Source organism: Aquarana catesbeiana, linkage group LG02, assembly GCF_042186555.1.
Source record: "Aquarana catesbeiana isolate 2022-GZ linkage group LG02, ASM4218655v1, whole genome shotgun sequence".
Classification (NCBI taxonomy): domain Eukaryota; kingdom Metazoa; phylum Chordata; class Amphibia; order Anura; family Ranidae; genus Aquarana; species Aquarana catesbeiana.
In genome coordinates this window covers 42,433,705-42,455,685 of record NC_133325.1, presented here as the reverse complement: position 1 = coordinate 42,455,685, position 21,981 = coordinate 42,433,705, and the positions used below count along the sequence as shown (strand labels likewise).

At 44.7% G+C, this 21,981-nt stretch overlaps 1 protein-coding gene across 1 annotated transcript in view; it reads left to right on the top strand.

Annotated features, from left to right (window-relative positions):
• Nucleotides 1–21,981, top strand: part of TENM4 (teneurin transmembrane protein 4) — a gene marked incomplete in the record, with an annotated part of 1,986,086 nt that overhangs the window by 673,455 nt on the left and 1,290,650 nt on the right. The window contains 1 exon segment of the mRNA XM_073612821.1: nt 168–284.

Below are 21,981 nucleotides of genomic sequence, written 5' to 3'. Positions count from 1 at the left end.
GTATTCACTTTTGTGAGATACTGTATATATACTGTTTGGGGGTTCTAAGTATTTTTTTTTTTAGCAAAAAAATATGATTTTTACATGTAGGAGATAAAAGCCAGAATTGACCTGATTACGAAGTGGTTAACAAATTACTAATCACATCTGCTTTTGAATTTTCACAGCTCTCCCTCTCGTTATTCACCGAATGAATCAAGACCAAGTTCCGGATCGGGGTTAAACTTTACTTGCCATCACCGAAAACTTTGCAAAAGTTTTCCCAACAGTTCTCCCAAGGCAATGTAAGTCAAAACTTTTTGTTTTCTCATTCCATGACGATCAGCCCGCCGTTTTGGAAACAGTCATCCGGCGGCTACGGCTGATTGCTTTTTTTTTTTTTTGCAAGCGCCTTGCCTTTGTTTTACATGAAATGTCACTGCCTCTGTACGGAACGCTGTGTTCTGCTCTGTTATCAGGTTCTCTCTGTCTCTCCCATCTTTGAGAAAGTAGGTGCTATATCTCGCCGTTCCCCCCCCCACCCAACCCCCCCAAAAAAAAAAAAAAAAATTATCAAACATTCTGGTTTTGGAATCAAGGCGCTTGTCAGGCTTGTCGGATCTCCATTTCAAGGGAGATAATTTCAGTTGCGCTTCCCTTGACATTTTGGCGAGTTGTCTGTGATGTGGATGTCTGTGCGAGAGGCAAGAATTCGTTTCAGACTTGGATCTGAGTTTGGAAAAAAAAAAAAAAATAAGAAAAGAAAGCAGTTTGGATTTTTATTTTTTTTGAATTTTTTTTATTTCATTTTTTTTTCTTTGAAAGATAACGTCAGGCAAAACAGAGAATGAAAGAAAAAAAAAAACTATAGTTGCTCACGCCGTTGGCATTTTGGTTTTTGGAACTTATCCTGTTTTGAAATTTTACTTTTTTTTTTTCTTTGACCCAAAGCAATCAGAAAATCTTCGCTGTGACAGATACGTTGTGACTGTAAATGACGTTAGCGTGTAATATAACCCCACAGTGTGCGAGCGCTGATACCTTTTTTTTTTTTTTTGCAGATCAGCAAATGTACTGGGAATTGAGTGTCAGGCGGGTTCAAACTGTTGCTGTGCGTTTAACGAACACTCATTGATGCACATAAATATTCTTTGGCCTAGTTTACGTGGCAAAGGGGTGGTAAAATCAGGCAGTTGAATTGCAGTTTTTACAGATCTCTAATCGTCTAACCCCAGGTTGTGTTCAGTGGATAGTACTTAGTACTGTAGCACCTCCAAATGGGACTCATTCAAGCAGGGCCTGGACAAGGGGTGGGCAAGAGGAGAGGATGCCCTGGGCACTGAAGTATCATGAGAGGTAGGGGGGGGTGCCACAAGGAGATGGAGGGGATTTGTGTTGGAAGCAGAAACTTAGGGGGTGGCCAGGGTAAGTCTTGTTTTAGGAGGGGATATTTGGAGGGGGGGTGATATGTGTTGGGAGGGGAAAAGAAGATTTGGGCTAGGAGGGGGTATTTGGGGGGTATTTGTGCTGGGAGGAGGATTTGAAGTGGAAGGGAGAAGATGCGTACTAGGAGGGGACATTTTAGGGGTAGAGGCAGAGCCAGGACAAGGGATTTTGAAATGAATAGGGTGGTGGGGGTAAGTATTGTTCTAGGAGGGGATATTAGGGGGGGGGGTGATGTGTGTTGGGAGGGAAAAAGAAGATTTGAGCTCAGAGGGTTTTTGGGGGGGATTTGTGCTGGGAGGGGGAGTTGAAGTGGGAGGGAGAAGATGTGTACTAAGAGGGGACATTTTAGGGGTAGAGGCAGAGCCGGGACAAGGGATGGGCAGGTGGGTCGGCTGCCCTGGGCACTGTGGTATCATGTGGGGTGAGGGAGGGTGCTGCAAAGAGATTGAGGGGTGAGGAGGAATTGGGGGGTGGCAGGGGATAACAAGTGTTCTAGGAAGAGAAATTTAGGGGGAGGGGTGTTGGGAGGGGGAGATGGGGAAGAGTATTTGTGCTAGAAGAGGTTATATGATAGAGGATGGGGGAGGGGAAATTGTACTAGGAGGGGACATTTTGTGCTAGGAGGGGGGGGGGGAGAGGATGTGTACTAAGAGGGGAAATTTGAGGGGTAGAGGATTTGTGCTGGGGGGGGGGGTGATTTTTTTCGGTGGGGGGGTCATTTTGTGCTGGGAGGATTTGGTGGATGGTGGTGGGAAAGATTTGTGGTTGGAAGGGGGATTTCAGCAGGGGGTGAAATGTACAAGGAGGAGGGGGGATTTATGCTTGGGGCTAAGCATGCAGATTAGTGCTTTTTTTGGGGGGGGGCTTTCGCTGACACTTAATGCTCATACATCTAGGGGGGTGCAGTTTGGCATGTTCGGCCTGGGCTCTAGTCTACATTGTCCTGGCACTGGGTAGAGGATTTGGGCTAGGAGGGGTGATTTTTTTTTTTTGGGTGGAGGGACAATTGAACTAGGGGTATGGGGGGCAAAGACTTGTGCTGAGAGGGGGGATTTCAGCAGGGGGGCGGAGGGGGAATTTATATTTAGAGGATAAGCATGTAAATTATCGCTCAATGTTTTTGTGGGGGGATTTTTGTTGACACATAATGCTAATACATCTTGGGGGGGCGGTGCAGTTTGGCAGGTTCGCCCTAGACTTTAGATGACCTTGTGCCAGCACTGCATTCCAGTGAATGGCGCTGCGCCACAGTGTAATAGATGCGGTTTTAGTGCCATGGCCTTTATATGGTCAACACAGGGGGCAAGGAGGCAACATTTCAACTCCACCTGTCAAATGCCTCTGGAAAAAAAATCCATCGTAGAACGTTATTCAGAGGGGCATCAAGACAGCTGACCATTTAACCAAGCCCTTAGAGCAGTCCATTCAAATGCTGTCTTTAGACATCACCTATTTGGTGGGTTTCAAAAGAATGAGCTGCCTAACGCACCCGAAAAAAATCCATGCGCTTTTTTTTCTAATGTAGCGTACTACAGTACTGTTCATTATGCGATAAGATGAGGCACTGAGATCTTGAGGAATGCAAAATTCTGCTTTACTTGCATATGAGAACAGCATACAAGTGAGAGAACAGCATTACAGGAGAGAGCAGAGGAAAAAAAAAACAAACTTCCTTCCTGTGCAGACTATAAAAACCTATATAAACACGCTACTACCCAGATAGCAAGCCATTGTGCTGCAAGTTTAAAAATGACTTGCTATGCTATTGCTAGACTTGCCAGGCTTCATAAGTTTGTTTATGTAATTTGCATGGAATTTGTTAATGATAACAAGAAAAACAGCAAAATGGATATGATGCAATGAATGTAAATCCTCACCTATACCCAGTGAAGTGAACAGCCTCAGATGATACACAGAGATGCAAGCAAATCTCCCTACATAAGTTTTACATGTATATCTTCTGTCTTCAGCCTTATATACTGTTTAGAAAGTTCTGATCGTGTTAGATTTTCCCTTCCTGGTTAGCACTGCAGTGAAGCCTGGGCATAAATCCAAGACAGCTGATTGGAGGAAAGGCACACGCCCCCCTCTCCTCATAGGTAGAGACTTTCAGCTCATTGAATCGTTCAGGGCTCTGCTAATCTATTTAGAGCATCCTCCCCAACACAAAACTCTGGCCGATTTTATCTCAGTTGATGGAGAACTTGTCAGGAGTTATCAGGCTGATAACAGAAGGATGGAGCAGGAGACAGCTATGGGACATAGTGCTTTGAAGAGAGATAAGAAAACACTGCAGATATGTGCCCAGCTCAAATTTCATTAATCGGCTTTACATCCACTTTAAAGAGGAACTTCAGTCTGCTCACATAATTTGTAATAAAAACATCTTTGCCATTCTGAAGCTTCCCTCCAACCACTTTGTATATTATTTTATACAGGGCTTTTTTTCTCAGAGAAAAGGTGCAGGAATTCCTCCTTTTCTCCACCCCTACACACCTTCCATATTGCCCTTTTAGAGAATACAGAACCAAGTATTTTGTGCTGATCAGTAATTTGTATGGAATGTGTTAATGATAACAGAAAAAGCAGTAAAATAGGTCCACTGTAGCCAGTAACAATAGAGCCCCCTCCAACAAATATGCAGCAACAACAGATCTCCCCACAGCCAGCATCAATAGACTTTCCAGCAGCCAGCAACAATAGACCCATACCTCAACAGTAGAACTCTCCCAGCAATAAATGATCCTAAAGTAATATAAGACCCAGTCTCAGCAACAATAGTTCCCCACCAGCAACAATAGACCCCCCTGCAAAAATAGACCCCCTCCATCTAGAATAGATCCCCAGCAACAAGCATCAGTAGCCCCTCCATCACACCCCAGCACCCCTTACTATTGCATACACTCAGTGCTGGAGGTGCCGGAACTGCGTTCCCCCACGTTCCTGCTGAAAAAAAGCCCTGATTTTATATATACTGTGATTCTGTACTTGCCAAATATGCTGCAGAAATCTCTCTCCACTGAGTCTGGCTGCAACCATTTTAACTGTGGGCAGCTGAACCTGCTGCCTGTTCACTTCCTGGATTTACACAGACACACAGAGGCACACCTCCAGCTCTACAGCTCTCATTGGCCCTCGTATGACTCACCCCCTCTCCCTTGCTGGCAAACTCTCACAAGAGTGAGAGAGAACTGTGCATGATGTCATAAGCCTAGGCTAATGACCAGACAAGAAACAGGAAGTGGGCTGTATAAGGTATTTACTGGCAAAAAAAAATGTTTTACTATCCAAAGTTAAAACAACAAGGACAGAAGATTTAATAGATGGCAAGATGAAAAAATGACTGAAGGTCCGCTTTAAGTTTTTTTTTTTTGCATTCTATGCATTAAGGGGAAAAAAAACCTTCTTTGCTGCAGCTTCCCCCCTGCCCCCCCCCCCCCTTTTTTTTCTTACCATAGCCCGATCTGATCCAGTGATGTGCACGAGCCCCCCTGCAGCCAGCAACAATATACCCCAACAACAAAATCCCCCTCCCAGCAACAATAGACCCCCACCAGAAACAATAGATCTCTCCAGCAGCCAGCAAAAATAGATTCCTCTCTCAACAGTAGACCCCTCTATCAACAGTTGACCCCCCAAGCAACATAAGGCCCTCCCCCAGAAACAATAGATCCCCACCAGCAAAAATAGACTCCGCCAACAACAATAGTTCCCATGCGGGACAATATATCCCCCAGCAGCAACAAATAGATCCTCCAAAAATGTATAGGGATGCTTTTTTGTCTGTAGGCGGACTCTTATTATAATTATGGGGTGGGGCATTCATCTGTAGCCGTGGTGTAGCGGGGGTGAGGAAAAGGGGCGTGGTATAAATTATATATTGGGCGTGGCTTTAATGGGGTGTGGTTAGAGTCTGAGATGAAAGAGGGCTGGGGGGAGAAGGAAGAGAGGGATGGAGGGCGAAAGAAAGAAAGAGATAGGGAGAGAAGAAGGAGAGAGAAGGAAGGAAAGAAAGAAGGTAGATAAAGCAGATAAAATTACTCCAAACACCACAAATACAGCGTGTCACCAAGATACAGCGCACTTTGTCACCACAGATGAAGCTAGTCCATGCGGCTCTGCATCGATGATTCGGTCTCTGCGCCATTTACAGAAGAAGCTCTCGTGGAGGCCAAAGGGAAGAAAAAAGAGGTGGCCATGAAAGTGGCTGCCAATAGAACTGGAGCAACCACCTGGGCTCTGCCTCCTGTTTCTTCCTCACGAGAGCTGGTCTTCTGTAAAATGGCGGCGGAGACAATTCACGAGTGCTGGCCCCGGACCTCTAGCGGCGGCTTTGGCAAAAAATCGAGAAACCACCAATCTCCCATGCAAATTCCTGGGACACGGTAAGACCGGGACAAGGGTCTAAATACCGGGAATGTCCCGGTAAAATTTGGGACTGTTGGCAACTATGCAGTACACCCCACCAACCCGAGGTACCTACGGATCCCACGTTCCCACTGAAAAAAAGCCCTGGGTGTGCTTTTACTATATAAGCCCACGCATTGTGGAATTGCCATGAAAGGGTCCACAGGCTTGTAAGGCATGCTGTGACATGTAGTCCCCCCCCCAGCAGTCCCATAGCTTGCCAATACCTGCATCATCTGAAGGAAATAGCAGCAGTCCTTGCAGTCGGCGAAGCTTATCGGAATCACAGCGCTCACACCTGGGCTCAAATCCTGGAAGGTTTATGCGAGGTCAGGTACAAATGAGGCACGTGTTGGGTAGGTAGACCGAATTATACAGCCGCGCAGGCCTTGCCGGTAGCGCCGGGGGAATAACGCTGGAAAACATTTGACCCGCACAAGAAATATTTAAGTCTCGCTGGGTTATTCTCAGGCTAATTATCTTGTAGTCAGTTCGTCTCGCAGTACCCTGATGGGTCAGGGGAACGCAGATCGCAGAGAAGTCATCAGAGTTTCACGGCAAATTATCAGTCATTTGTCGGCACTTGTACGGTGATAGCAGGAGAATGCAAATTAAACTGTTAGCTTAATGCAGTTTTAATATGGTACTGCTAACTCTGAACTTATTTAAGCCGTAGATCCGGCTTGTTCACTTTACCTACCCATGAATATTTGCTACACGTTCTTCTCCATTATTTAAAGGGTAACTCCACTTTAATGGGAGAAAAAAAATTGCTACACAATCCATAATGTAAGTGAATGTTATTAAAAAAATTATTTTTCAATCTGCAGGCATAATCATTTTCTGTATAACTCTATGCAATATGGCTGCCTGGAGGCCCTCTGTACACAGATTGTGTACAGAACGCCCCCCTGTAAATGTAATTTCCTGCTTGTGTGATTGGCTCAGTGATTTTCCCAGAAGTCTGTACTAAAATACAAGTCAGATTTTGGGCATCCTCTGCAACAAAAATCTAATTTTTGATGAGAGACTCCCATCGCTTCCATAGGTATGCAGACCCTGCAGCTTTCCTCATTAGATCACTGCAAGTGCATCAGCTGCTTAACCACTTCCCAACGGTATAACTTTCATATACAGTGGCAAGGTGGCACTGCTGTGCCAGATCACGTACATAGTACGTAATCCGACACCTCCAAGTAGGGGGATCGCATGCGGGCCGCCGCAAACGGCCCACTCCTGCTGTGATTAAACAAAGCTGGAGCTGATCTGCGGGTACCGCTGACTCGATGTTCTCTGACACCCACCAATCATTAAGCACAGAGGCAGAATGGTGGTCTGCCTATGTAAACAAGGGTGGGTTTTTTGTTTTTTTTAGAAGCACATGATTAGAGCCTGAGCCTCTAATTGGCTTCAAAAAAAGGGTGGGCTCTGCGCCCAGTGCCCACCCAGTTGTGTGACAATAGTGAATTAATATTCACCATTGTCTTCCTGATTCTCCTCCATGTCCACTGCTCTACTGACCATGTCCACTGCTCTACTGACCACGTCCACTGCTCTACTGACCATGTCCACTGCTTTACTGACCACAGCCACTGCTCTACTGACCATGTCCGCTGCTCTACTGACCATGTCCACTGCCCTACTGACCATGTCCACTGCCCTACTGACCATGTCCACTGCCCTACTGACTATGTCCACTGCCCTACTGATCACAGCCACTGCCCTACTGATCACGGCCACTGCCCTACAGGAAGCGTCACCCGATTAGCCGAGAGGAGAAGCGATCCTATTGGCCACCTAGGAGGAGGAGGGAGGAGACGCATAGTGAAAACCGCTGTAATGCAGAGAAGGAGGAGACGCAGGGGAAGCCTCTGCCTGCTGCCCGGAGGAAGCGCTGCCCGTGGCCTAGATGGGGTAAGTGCAGGGCTGGGGGCTGGTGATTGACTGGGGGGGGGGGGTGCGGGTGCATTGTGTGCCGTCCCACCGCCAAAAAATATACCACCAGCCGCCACTGGTAGAAAATCAGCTTCTAACTTCAGCTTGTCCAATTAAGCTTTGACCAAAAACCCTGGAAGCTGGTTGGTTTCTTTGCAGAGCTGCACCAGAATTTGCAATTTCCAGATTTAGTAAATCAACCCCTATGTAAGTATGCATATTTCATACCTGAGGGGTTATTGATTGGGGGTGCTGGCAATTACTGTAGTAGTCAGCACTATCCTCCAGGTTCTGTACCCAGTGGCTGTCCTTCTGCACACTGACCACAAGGAGTCACTCTCTCAGCACTCCCAGATAGCAAGGATAACTTGCCACAAATTTGTGGCAGTGTTGAATTGTAAGTCTGTAAACTTGCTGCACATCCTCCCTGGCAATTTGTAGACTTGCAGAGCACTTGAAGCACAAGTTCTAGTTGACACTTTTCCAATTTGTAGAAAATTTGCCTGGCAAGTCTTTAGCAAGAGCAAAGTTGCAGTGGTGAGTCTACAGCAAGAGCTCTGCATGAAGATTCAGCCACAGTGACCCCCTGTGGTTGGATGACTATTGCACAACATAACTCAACCAGAACTTGCAGCAGACTTGCAGAATGTTTGCAAAGAAAGTTGATCTGGAGTCCTGGAATGCTGACTTCCTGCAATTGTGCAACAAACTTATGAAGCCTGGCAAATCTAGCAATAGCTTAGCAAGTCATTTTCAAACGTGCAGCACAATTGCTTGCTATCTGGGCTGCTGCAATTCACCAAATTATTTCAAAGAATACAAGGTGTTCTCTGATTGGACAAGTTAGAGACTGTGACGTCGCCGCCCCTGCTCTCCACGTCACCCAATCTTGTATTAACTGAAAAAATACACATGGTGGCAGTACCAAGCGCGTGGCCCCTCACGCACTGTGTTCAGTGTACAGAGGGGAAGCCGCTGGACATAGGACCTGGAAGATCACAGATATCACTGTAGTAGTGCCAACTTCTTCAGTAATTTTCATCTTCCCCAATGGCCCCTCAAGCATGAGATATAGATACTGACATTGTGCCAAGCTGGACCATATTCCATTTTTCGGCAATCCATTGCAGATCTATTATTGTAAAAAGGGATAAGAAGCTAACAAGTTGAGTGAGGTTCAAGGAATGAGAAGAAACAATTCACTCCATGTAAACTATATTTAGTTCCTTAGCACTCCAGGGCTCAGCTGTCTGCTTAATAAGTGGTTGCGTGATGGTGACAGGTACTCTTTAATTCAAGCTTTATTTTCCCGCCAGGCAGCAGCCTAAAAAATAATAACATTAATTTCTAAATCGTATTATCAGGCAAGAGTTGGAAAATTGCTCCCTTTTTACACATCTAACTATGCATGCATTGTGCAGCTGTACTGTGCCGGAGGTTCTGCAGCGAGAGAACACAAACGGCGGAGCGGGCGATTCATAAAAAATTTGCTACGTTCACTGGGTGCACCAGCCGGCATTTCAGATGGAGCTGCCATAGGAAGACGACATGGGATATTAGACAGCCGGGTAATTTAGATTGCACTAATGTTTCTTCTTCACTTATTAAAGAGGAACTCAAACAGGATGAATTTTAATCTAGTAGCTAAAAGACAGAACCCCCAAAAATTATAGATTTTTTTTCAAAGCAGAGGTCCTAGAGAATAAATCGGTGGGTTTTGCAATTTATTTATGTCACACGGTATTTGCACAGCAGTTTTTCAAACGCAGTTTTTGGGAAAGAAAATACACCTTTTTTTTAAATTTTAATGCAAAAAACACAAATTGCGCACGCCCGCACAACGGCGACAAACAATGTACATTTTACTATCCATAGGCGACGCTTTAAAAGCCTTTAAAGGTTACCACTTTAGATGTACAGAGGAGGTCTAGTGCTAGAATTCCTGCCCCTGATCTGTGAATAATGAGTTTTTATTAAGAATAATACAAAAAAAGGAAAGGAAATAAAAAAAAGAGAACCAAAAAAAAAGAGAAAAGTGGAAGGGGAGTGTGGCTCTCTCACAGTAATAAGAACATTAACATTTACATGGCACAAATGGGTAATTTGACTATATACTTTATCACAAACCCTCCAATGCCGTGTACACAAGGTCGGATTTTCTGACGGGAAATGTTCGATGTGAGCTTGTTGTCGGAAAGTCCGACCGTGTGTATGCTCCATCGAACATTTGCTGTCGGAATCTCCGCACGCAAATGTTTGAGAGCAGGTTCTCAAATTTTCCGATAACAAAACTTGTTGTCGGAAAGTCCGATCGTGTGTACACAAGTCCGTCGCACAAAATTCCACGCATGCTCGCAATCAAGCAGAAGAGCCGCACTGGTTATTGAACTTCCTTTTTCTTGGCTCGTTGTACGTGTTGTACGTCACCGCGTTCTGATGTTCGGAATTTTGGGCCAACATTTGTGTGACCGTGTGTATGCAAGACAAGTTTAAGCAAACAACCTTCGGAAAAAATTCCACGCTTTTGTTGTCGGAAAAAACGATCGTGCGTACGGGGCATTATCCGACAATAACGAAAGCACCTAAAACATAGATGTTGGGTACTTGTTAAATGTTTACCTTCGAGTCCACTTTTTCCCCACACTAGGGGGAACCCATGATGATAAAAACCAAAGAGGAGAAAAAAAAAGAAAAGGAAAAAAAAAAAAGAAAATGATAGATTAGAGGGGCGTCCTCTAGGGTGTGTCTGCCAAGTATGACATTCAAAAAACACGAAAAGGTCAAAATCTGTTGTCCCGGGTTGCCTCGTTTTATTTGTCCCAAAGAGACATCCTAGCATGGCTTTTTAAGATGCGGTATTGATATCTATTCACTTAGGTAGGAAAAGCCCATGACCTGACGTTTGTGGTGATACCTCACATGTGTGGGACGATTGTGGTTTGTGTGCATTTGGGACGGACGCACGCGTTCACCTTTGCACACTAGCACGGACGGGATGGGGGCACTTACAATTTTTTTTTAATCATCAATTTCTATTTTCTTTTTTTTTTTTTTTTTTTTTACACTGCTGTTTTATTTATTTTTTTATCACTTTTATTCCAGTCACAAGGAATGTAAACATCCTTGTGACAGCAATAGGCACGTGACAGGTACTCTTTATGGAGGGATCGGGGGTCTAAAAGACCCCCAAATCCCTCCTCTGGACTTGAAAGCATTCAAAACGCCAAGATCTGCGTTTTTGAATACTTTCGATTTTCAAAAACTGGCGCCTTTTGAATGTAAACTGGAAGTGATGTTTTGACGTTGCTTCCGGGTTATCATATCCGAGACCCGATCAAAGCCGATTCCGGCTCTGTTCGGGTCTCCGGCCAGCCGGCTGGAACACTCGGGTCTCCCAGTGGGACGGTAGAGCCCAGGCAAGCGGCGGTAGGTGGCAGGAGGAGGGGATGTCCCCTCCCGCTACTTGTAATAACAGCCAAGCTTAACCGCATCGGTTGTTATTGCTAGAGAGTCAATTGTGGCTCTAAAAAACAGTACCGGGGTGATCCCTGCAGCTACAACATCACTCCGGTACAACCCCTTGAAGTCAAATGACATACAGGTATGTCATTTGGCGGCAAGTGGTTAAAATACAAATTACAAATTACCGACATAAAGCCAGCATTACCCCTCTAAATTGAGGATACACAGCAGATCCTGTTCCTACTTATAGAAGAACTTCAGTCTCCTGTCCAATTGCTCTGCTCCCTCCCACCCTTCCCTGTCACCACCATTATGGCACCTGCACAAAGGTGCTGAATGGCTCTAACTGATCATCAGGTCCTGGCAGAGCCCTTTGGCACTTCAGTGCACAAGCAGGATGTTTCCAGCGCATACGCAATGACAAGGAAAGTTTCAGACTTCCATGGTACCTAACTTTTACGCGTGTGAAAGGTTCCAGGTCACCCACCTGGAACTTCCAGAGATCCCCCATCTGGGACCTCTGGAGGTCCCAGGTTTATATTTTTTCCTTGTTTGCACACAACAATTAATTTGCCAGCAAACTTTTCTAGAGTGCAGCCGGCTTTTTCACCTTTCTAGGCTAAAGCTCTGCATTGGGTTTGTTTTGAAGTGTATATAACAACAACTGCTCTTTTTTAGGTTTGGATAAGATGGTGAGGGGGTTGGGACCTCTGTAAAGTTTGCAGATGGGCTGTTGTGACCCCAAGCCCCGTGCCCATGTAGAATCTGAAGGATCTCAGATGTCATTCTCACCTGGGCAAGAAATGCAAAAGTGCCACTTTACAAAATAATAGATGTTTAAAATATATAAATTAAAAAAAAATTGAATTTAAAGAGAGGGAGGGGAGAGGAGGCAGGGCATGAGGACATTAGGTTTAGGGTGAAGGGATTGGATCCCTGGTGGTGTGGTTCTGCAGTCAGCTCTGAACAAAGTCCCTTGGAGCCTTTGATCCTGGTACCTCTGAAACCTCTTTGATCAGTTGCTGAGTCCAGCCCCTGCATCTCCAGAACACTTCTGGGGAGAAGGAACCCTGCTCTCCAGTGACTCACACTATTTGTCCACACTCCAGGCCCCTTCTGGAAGCTTCCCCCTTCAGGGATTGAACCTGATAAATATTCAAGCTGGGCGATTTAAGTCTCCAGCCCCATGCTGTGGAAGCTGCTTCCAGAGGCAAGGGGAAGCAACCAAACCTCAACCTGTGAGACCCTGAACAGGCCGGACCAAACAATTACTTCTCCTTTGATTACAAAGGAGCCCAAAACTAAATTTGCCTAGCACCTAGGAGGGTGCTACACACTTAATGTGTCAAGCCCTATGGTGGGCATTCTCTTAAAGAACCAGATGGTAGACACCATGTGAGTCTAGGAAGGAGAAAAAGGCAGATACACTTCAGGAAAGTACCAACACTGGCAACCTTTTTGTTCTGGACAAAGAGTCCCTACCTGGGACCTCCGGAGGTCACCCATCTGGAACTTCTGGTGGTCACCCACCTGGAACCTCCAGAGGTCCCAGATGGGGGATCTCTGAAGGTTCCAGGTGGGTGACCACCAGATCACATATAAAGCACACATCTATATGTGTGATCTTTGTCCAGAACACTGGCAACCTTTTTGTTCTGGACAAAGAGTCCCTACCTGGGACCTCCGGAGGTCACCCATCTGGAACTTCTGGTGGTCACCCACCTGGAACCTCCAGAGATTCCCCATCTGGGACCTCTGGAGGTCCCAGGTTTATATTTTTTCCTTGTTTGCACACAACAATTAATTTGCCAGCAAACTTTTCTAGAGTGCAGCCGGCTTTTTCACCTTTCTAGACTAAAGCTCTGCTTTGGGTTTGTTTTGAAGTACGGTATCTAACAACAACTACTCCTTTTTTAGGTTTGGATAAGATGGTGAGGGGGTTGGGACCTCTGTAAAGTTTTTTTTTTTTTTTTTACAACAGCTGTATAAATGTGCCAGTGCACGCCCCATGTGATTGCATTTCCATGCCAGACATTTGATATAGGAGCAGACAAAAATCACAGTTTGATACGTCTGCTTTTAAAGATTTTCCCCAATGGAAATACAACTGATGAAATGTTAATCCCTTTGCACTAAACAGATTATCTTTTTTTTGGGGAGGGGGGAGTGTTTGCTTACCCTGGGTAGGAATAAAGTATGGCTTCCTAAAGCTTTTGCTTTTATAAATTGCTCTCACTATGAATAAAAATAAATTCCCTCCACTCGGAATAGGATTTATGCTTTATTTTTCTCAGAAATCAGTATTTTCAGCTTCTTTTTAAGTCTCGGATTTTCAGTGGAAATTAATTTATTGTCCGAGTTCTATGGAGTCCCAGCTGTGTCTCAGCTGGGGGGATACACTCTCAGATAGTCCTGGTGCCGTTTTTTCAGTGGAACAGAAAATAATGAGAAAATCCAAAATTCTGAGTTGTCAGTGGAATTAGAAATATTACGTATTTTATAGCAAGTATTTACATAATTCTGACAATTTATGCAGCACTTTACATACTCTATATTCACACCAGTCCTTGTCTTCAAGGGTTAGGGTCCCTGCCCCCAAGGAGCTTACACACTAGCTAAGTTGCCCCCACACACATACTAGGGGCAACTTAAACTAAAGTAAACTGATTTTCAAAATGAAATCTGAGGACAAACTAACCATGCTCACTTTTTGTAGGGATGGGACAGGGGTGGAGCAGGGGCGGGGCTAATTAATGCGCACCAAATAATAAGTGTCAACAAACAGTTGGATGATCTTAAAGGAATATGGGTAAGGAAACCCTTAGCCTACTCTGCCCTGGGTCAAGAGTGTGTAATGCACAGAATGCAGGGGTTATGAGTGCATAATGCACAGAGTGAAGAGGTCATCAGTCTGTACTGCACAGAGTGCAAGGGTCAGGGTTCCATAACATACAGAGTGAATGGGGTCAGGGATCTGTGTCATACATAGTGCAGGGGTCAGGAGACCATAACATACGGAGTGCAGGGGTCAGAAGTGCATAATGCACAGAGTGAAGAGGTCATCAGTCTGTAATGCACAGAGTGCAAAGGTCAGGGTTCCATAACATACAGAGTGCATGGGGTAAGGGATCTGTAACATACATAGTGCAGGGGTCAGGAGTCCATAACATACAGAGTGCAGGGGTCAGGAGTCCATAATGCACAGAATGCAGGGGTCAGGAGTCCATAACATACAGAGTGCAGTGGTTAGGACTGCATAGCAACTAGAGTGTAGAGATCAGAAGTAAGTAACAGACAGAGTGAAGAGGTCAGTGGTATGTAACATAGAGAGTGTAGGGGTCAAGCGTTCTTTACACACGAAGTGCAGGGGTCAGGGGACTGTAACACACAGAGCGCAAGGGTTGGGAGTCTGTATCATACAGAGTGCAGAGGTCAGGAGTCCATAACACACTGAGTGCAGTGGTTAGGAGTGCATAACTTACTGAGTGCAGAAATCAGAAGTAAGTAACACACCGAAGGAAAGCAAGGGTCAGGGGTCTGTAACATACAGAGTGCATGGGTCAGGAGTTCATAACACACAGAGTGCAGAGATCAGAAGCAAGTAACACACAGAGTGAAGGGGTCAGGAGTCTGTAACATACAGAGTGCACGGAGCAGGAGTCCATAATACACAGAGTGCCCGGTTAAGCAGTCCATAACTCACAGAGTGCAGTGGTTCGGAGTGCATAGCTCACAGAGTGCAAAGATCAGGAGTAAATAACACACAGAGTGCGGGGGTCAGGAGTCTGTAACATACAGTGTGTAGGGGTCAGGAGTCTGTAACATACAGTGTGCAGGGGTAAGGTGTCCTTAACACACAGAGTGCAGGGGCTAGGAGTGCATAAGTCACAAAGTGCAGAGTTCAGGAGTAAGCAAGACACAGAGTGCAGGGATCAGGAGTGCATAGTGCACTTAGTGCAGAGGTCAAAGGTATGTAAGGCACAAAATGCAAGGGTTGGAAGTAAGTATGAGCCTAGAGTGGCGCAGTGACCCCAACCCCTTTGTCATGTTTGTCAATCATGTTTGTCATGTGACAGTGCTTGAACCTAGCAATTGAGCAAAGTAACAGTGTCTCTTGCAACCTTTTTACCCCACAGAAACCCCTCAAATATATTTCAGATCTTGGGGAACCCCTTCTAAAATCAATTCATTTGGGGTAAATAGGAACCACGCCCTTTACATTGATAGACAATGGGAAGAATGCACCCCTTACAGTGGTGGTCAGAATAACAGCCTTACAGACAGCTAAAGAGGTAATTGGTGTCATGCTGCTGGCTTTGCCAAGTGACATTGCCTCGGAAACTTTTCAAACATCATCAAGATGCTTAACAAGCCCAAGCTCAAGAAACCCCTAGAAACCTCTCGAAACAGCTCTGAGTCTGCTTGTTCTGTTGACCTCATAACCAAGATGGTGGCATCCAGCAGCAGTCTCAGGGCTTTTGGATGTCTACACGGGGGAGGCTTTTACAGGTAAATAACATACAAAAAATACAATACACGGGAACCTTTTTTTGGAGAATTTTTAATTAAATTAATGTTTTGGCGACAAGGTCTCTTTTTGAGAGAAACATGGAAGTCGCCAACAATGACTTCTTCACCTGAGCATGCTAGTCTCCTAACCAAATTGTCTGGTGGAAGGGTAAGTTGAATAGACCTTGTGATTGCGATGCCTTCTGGAGCCCTGGAGCTTTTTACCCATTCCACTAATTTCCTACCAATGCCGTTAAACAAACTCAAATATACAGTGTTCCCACATTTCTTTAGATGTTTTTTTTGAGGAAAAATTTCATCCAGCAGGCCATTGGCAGAGTGTTCCTGGCATATATTGTAAACTGTTGGAAACTATTTACAAGACCTGCATTTAAAAAAGTAAATAAATCGATTTTACACCTTAAGCAACAAACTTTTTCTTTTTTTTTTTCTATTGTTATTGGCTAACAGCTATGTTATTGTTGAGGAAGGCGATAAGCTTTGCATACGAGAGACCATAGACAAGTTGGAATGAACATAGCTCACCGGCAGTATTAAAAGAAGAGATTTAGCACAAAGGAAACATGCTAATACTGCCTGGGTAAAAATAAATAAATAAATAAATACATTTTCTAAGTCTGGAAGCAATGCTCTAGTAGGATAAGGATTATGATAATCTGCCAGCAGCTGATGATCTATAGGCATTAAATGAATTCATGCAGGGGCTGTGGTCTGTTGTTCTGTTGTCGGAGTAGTAAGCAGGCCTTGAGCAGAGGTTTTACCCAGAGGACAGTGCGGAGCTATAGAAATACACATTCTTATTGCAGGCAGCTGCTGTTTGTATTAACTCAAAACTGCCATGCAGATTTTTTAGGGATGTGCCCAAATCGATGACCCCCTGTTCGGTTCGCACCAGAACTTTCGATCACCGGGAAAGTTCGGAACCCCACTGAAGTTAATGTGACCCGAACGTGAAAAATCAAAAGTGCCCATTTTGAAGGCTTATATGCAAGTAATTGGTCATACAATGGTTATGGGGGTCCGGGTACTGCCCTGGGGGACACGTATCAATGAAAAAAAAGTTTGTAAAAAACATCATTTTTAAATGAGTAGTGATTTATTGATGCTTAAAGTGAAAGTACAAAAATTGAAAAATTCTCTTCAATATAGTGCCTGGGGGGTCCCCTCAGTCCATATGTCCTTGTATATACAAGCTGCTGCAGCAATAATTGCATTTATAAAGCTCAAAAAAAATACATTTTCTCTGCAAGCTTTCTTTATTTTGTAAGCAGCAGCTTGGAGAGCCAGTGTGTATGATGAGGCCACAATGTAGTGCACTGGGAACAAGATTAGAGATTTTTTGGATAAATGATGGTGTCTGTACTACAGACTTTGGATTTCTACTTCTGTAACGGGTGCGGAAAAATTATTTTTTGGGTGTCGGTGGCGCCTTCACACCTTAAATCTATAGAGGTACTCTTGATGAAAGCAAGAATTGGCCTTGCTGTCAAAAATTGCAATGATATGCACCTGTCAAACAGGTGCAGAAAGATTGTTCTTTGGCTGTCGGTGGCGCCTTCAAACCGTAACCCAGTATCAGTAACGCAATGAACTAAACAGCGTTAAACTTGCAATAATGCACAGAACTATACTGTGTTAAACTTACAGTAACGCACAGAACTATACGGCGTTAATCTTACAGTAACGCACAGAACTATATGGCGTTAAACTTGCAGTAACGCAATGAAACATACAGCGTTAAACTTGCAGTAACGCACAGAACTATACAACGTTAGTCTTGCAGTAACGCACAGAACTATATGGCTGTAAACTTGCAGTAACGCAATGAAACATACGGCGTTAAACTTGCAGTAATGCACAGAACTATACAGCGTTAAACTTGCAGTAACGTGCAGAATTATACGTCGTTAAACTTGCAGTAGCGCACAGAACTATACGACGTTAAACTTGCAGTAACGCAATGAAATATATGGCGTTCAACTTGCAGTAACGCAATAAAATATACTGTGTTAAATGGTCACTACACTCACACTGACTGAACTATCCCTACATTTACACTAATGTAAAGATGAATGGTCGCACTACACTCACACTGAACTATCCCTAGATGCACAATAAACTGATATTCTACACTGACAATAGAATCAGAATAGCACAGTATAGCACACTAACTGTCTAATAGCACTGAACAGAGCCATGTACTATCTCTCTTCACGCCGCTATGACACTACAAATGGCCGCTATGGAAAGAATACTTTTATAGTGTGGGGCCGGATCAAGAGCAATTCTATATGCACCAGAGATGGATGCTTTTTTGATCATTGGATTGGCAGTGTTCCCCTGCCATCCATGTGAGGGGTCACCTATGTCCTGGGTGTTAATGTACCAAAATACGGGGTCCATACACCCAGGCCATGACGGCACCATTGACAAGTGTAAATGAGACCTAAAATGTCTTTGCACGTGACCTAGAAAACAATGGGGGTGGATTTACTTAAAGCGGAGGTCCACCCTAAAAAAAAAAAAAAAAATGACATAAACAGGCTCTTTAAATTTTTAAAAAAAAATTAAAAACAAAAAATTTTTTTACTTACCCAAAACGCCTATTGCTAGGCAGTCTTCCTAATCTGCCACTTCCTTCTGCGCGGAGCTGTTCCTTCTCTTCATCCCTCACGTGGTGTTCTGGGAAATTGGGCGCGCTGTCTTCTGGGACCTGTGTGTGTCCCAGAAGACAGCCGCCCATTCACAAAGTGGCACGCGACTCACACATGCGCAGTAGGAAGCAGGCACTACCTGTTTCCCTTAGATAGAATGGCGGCGCCGACACCCGATTCGATGCATAGATCGGCCTCTGGGGGCCGACGTCGCGGGCTCCCTGGACAGGTAAGTGCCCTTATTAAAAGTCAGCAGCTACAGTGGCTGCTGACTTTCAAAAAAATTTTTTTTCAGCTGGAACACCGCTTTAAGGCAAATAGACTATGCACTTTGCAAGTGCAGTTGCACGCATTTTCCCCCCAGAGCTTAGTAAATGTAGTGAAGCTCTGCTGATTTCCATTATCTAATCATGTGCAAGCAAAATTGCTTTTTTTAGGTTTCACTGCACCTGATTGGGTAATTTTTATATGGTGAGCCACAATACATTTGTACATACACTATATTAGAAAAAGTATTGGGACACCTGCCTTTACACACACATGAACTTTAATGGCATCCCAGTCTTAGTCCGTAGGGTTCAATATTGAGTTGGCCCACCATTTGCAGCTATAACAGCTTCAACTCTTCTGGGAAGGCTGTCCACAAGGTTTAGGAGTGTGTCTATGGGAATGTTTGACCATTCTTCCAGAAGGACATTTGTGAGGTCTGGCACTGATGTGGACGAGAAGGCTTGGCTCGCAGTCTCCACTCTAATTCATCCCAAAGGTGTTCTATCGGGTTAAGGTGTAGGCCAGTCAAGTTCCTCCACGCCAAACTCACTTATCCATGTATTTATGGACCTTGCTTTGTGCACTGGTGGGCAGTCATGTTGGAACAGGAAGGGACCATCCCCAAACAGTTCCCACAAAGTTGGGAGCATGAAATTGTCCAAAATGTCTTGGTATGCTGACGCCTTAAGAGTTCCCTTCACTGGAACTAAGGGGCCAAGCCCAACCCCTGAAAAACAACCCCACACCATAATCCCCCCTCCACCAAATGATGTGGTGATCCAGTGAAGGGAACTCTTAAGGCGTCAGCTTACCAAGACATTTTGGACCATTTCATGCTCCCAACTTTGTGGGAACAGTTTGAAGATGACCCCTTCCTGTTCCAACATGACTGCACACCAGTGCACAAAGCAAAGTCCATAAAGACATGGATGAGCGAGTTTGGGGTGGAGGACCTCGACTGGCCTGTACATAGTCCTGACCTCAACCCAATAGAACACCTTTGGGATGAATTAGAGCGAAGACTGCGAGCCAGGCCTTCTAATACAATATCAGTGCCTGACCTCACAAATGTGCTTCTGGAAGAATGGTCAAACATTCCCATAGACACACGTCTTGTGGACAGACTTCCCAGAAGAGCTGAAGCTGTTATAGCTGCAAAGGGTGGGCCAACTCAATATTGAATCCTACGGACTAAGACTGGGATGCCATTAAAGTTCATGTACATGTAAAGGCAGGTGTCCCAATACTTTTGGTAATATAGTGTATTTGTACAAATATATGTGTGTGTGTGTGTGTGTGTGTGTGTGTGTGTGTGTGTGTGTGTGTGTATATGTGTATGTATGTGTGTGTGTGTGTATGTGTGTGTATATGTATGTGTGTATGTTTATTACAGTACAATACATTTACTAAGGAAAATGAGTGCAACTGCAATTGCACAGTCTATTTGCCTTTAGTAAATCCACCCCAATGTATGTTCTTCAAAAGGACACCACACTTAGGAAGTGGTAGAAGGATTCTGTATTCCTTGTTGCTGAAAGGTTCCAATGTATACACAGCTACGCTCCGACATTCACTCCATAGCCATAAGAATCTCACAGATGTCACCTAATCCAGCTCGGTGGCGTATTTCCGCACAACAGGCCGGATTATACGAGAAAAAAGAGATCTTTCGTTGAAAGTATTGTGTTAATTATTCAGACTGAGCCAGACCCACAATGCTTTCTGTCTGAATGGCAAAGTCAGTGCTGGCACAACGCAGAGCATCAACCTCGGGGAAGAACCGAGAGAGCCGAAAAAGGAAGCCGGACATTCCCAAGGCAAGACGTTCTCCTGAACAAGTAAGGCATAGCCCATGATTAGACTAAGGCTCGGCTCCTATCTGTGTGCTGCAGGATCGCACGTGAAACTGCACGTGAAATCCATGGTACACGAAAACGTGTGTTTTTTATTTTCATGTTTGGGCTTTATTCACACGGCCATGAAAATTTTACTGATGTTATTATACATGTGTTCTCCACGAGAAAAGTTCCTGCGTAATGACCAGTAAATATAGTTGCGTATAGATGCGTTTAAATGTGTAAAGACGCTTAAAGATACGTTTGCATAAATAACATGTTTTTGTATTATCATTTATTTTTTCCCCTTTGTTTAGACCTCATTTACACACATATACATGTGCTTATACGTGTAAGTGCGTAAAGCGCATGTTCTTAGACACAGATCTTTGGATTCTGTGTTGCGGATCTGAATGCAGCTCATGTTTATGCACCTGTGTGAACGGCTCCATTGTAAACAATGCAGCTGCTTTCAGATCCGTAGTTAACCACTTCCTGTCACTGGACTTTCAGGGGCTATACTGGCATGATGCCATCACCCCAGTATAGTTTTTTTTAGAGTCGGCTTTCTTGTAATAGCAATCGGATCGGCTTACTAGCCACTTGATTGCTATTACAAGCAGTGAGAGGGAACATTCCAACCCCCCCCCCACCACCACCACCTTCCGTAGCTCTCTCGTGCTCCAGCAGGAGGAAGGAGGTTTGATTATTTTCCCCTGCCTTCTAGAAGCTTCTAGAACATAGGGGCTGGGAGGGTCAAATGGGCAGCTTGAATATTTATTGTGCTTCAGCCAGTCCCTGGGGAGGTGTGCCCAGTTGGTGGCTAAAGAGAACATAAATAGTCTGAAGTGTGGAGCATCCAGGTTCTTGTCCTGCTGGAGAAGTTACACAGCCTTAGGGGTCCCTAAGGCTGTGTAACTTCTGTAAGCCCCTAAGGCTGTGTAAATTCTGTAAGCCCCTAAGGCTGTGTAACTTCCACTGTAACAGTGGAACTGCGGAACTGCCCCTCTGAGGCAGTTCCACTGCTGGTCTTGGTCGAAGTCCAGATGTGGCAGAGTGGGGGGGGTATTCTTCTGTATCTTTTGAGCTACCTAAAGGACTTCTAAGGATCTGGTCTGGAGAACTCACCAAAGAGTATCTGGTGGAAGATGGAAAGTGTGTAGCTGTCCTGTGGCATTGTAAGCATTAACCTCTCCATCTCTGAAGAGCTACATAGTTACATAGTTAGTAAGGTTGAATAAAGACACCAGTCCATCCAGTTCACCCTGAGTGCGTGTGGGTGCGTGTCTACAATTGTCCCTAACCCTGTACATCCCACACTCACATCAATCCCTACCCTCAATCCAAGGTCCCCATACATATACTAGGGCCAATTTTGGTCAGAAGCCAATTAACCTACCAGCATGTCTTTGGAGTGGTAGAAGGAAGAGCGTTCAGTGGAAGCTGGTAGTGAGCAGCTATCC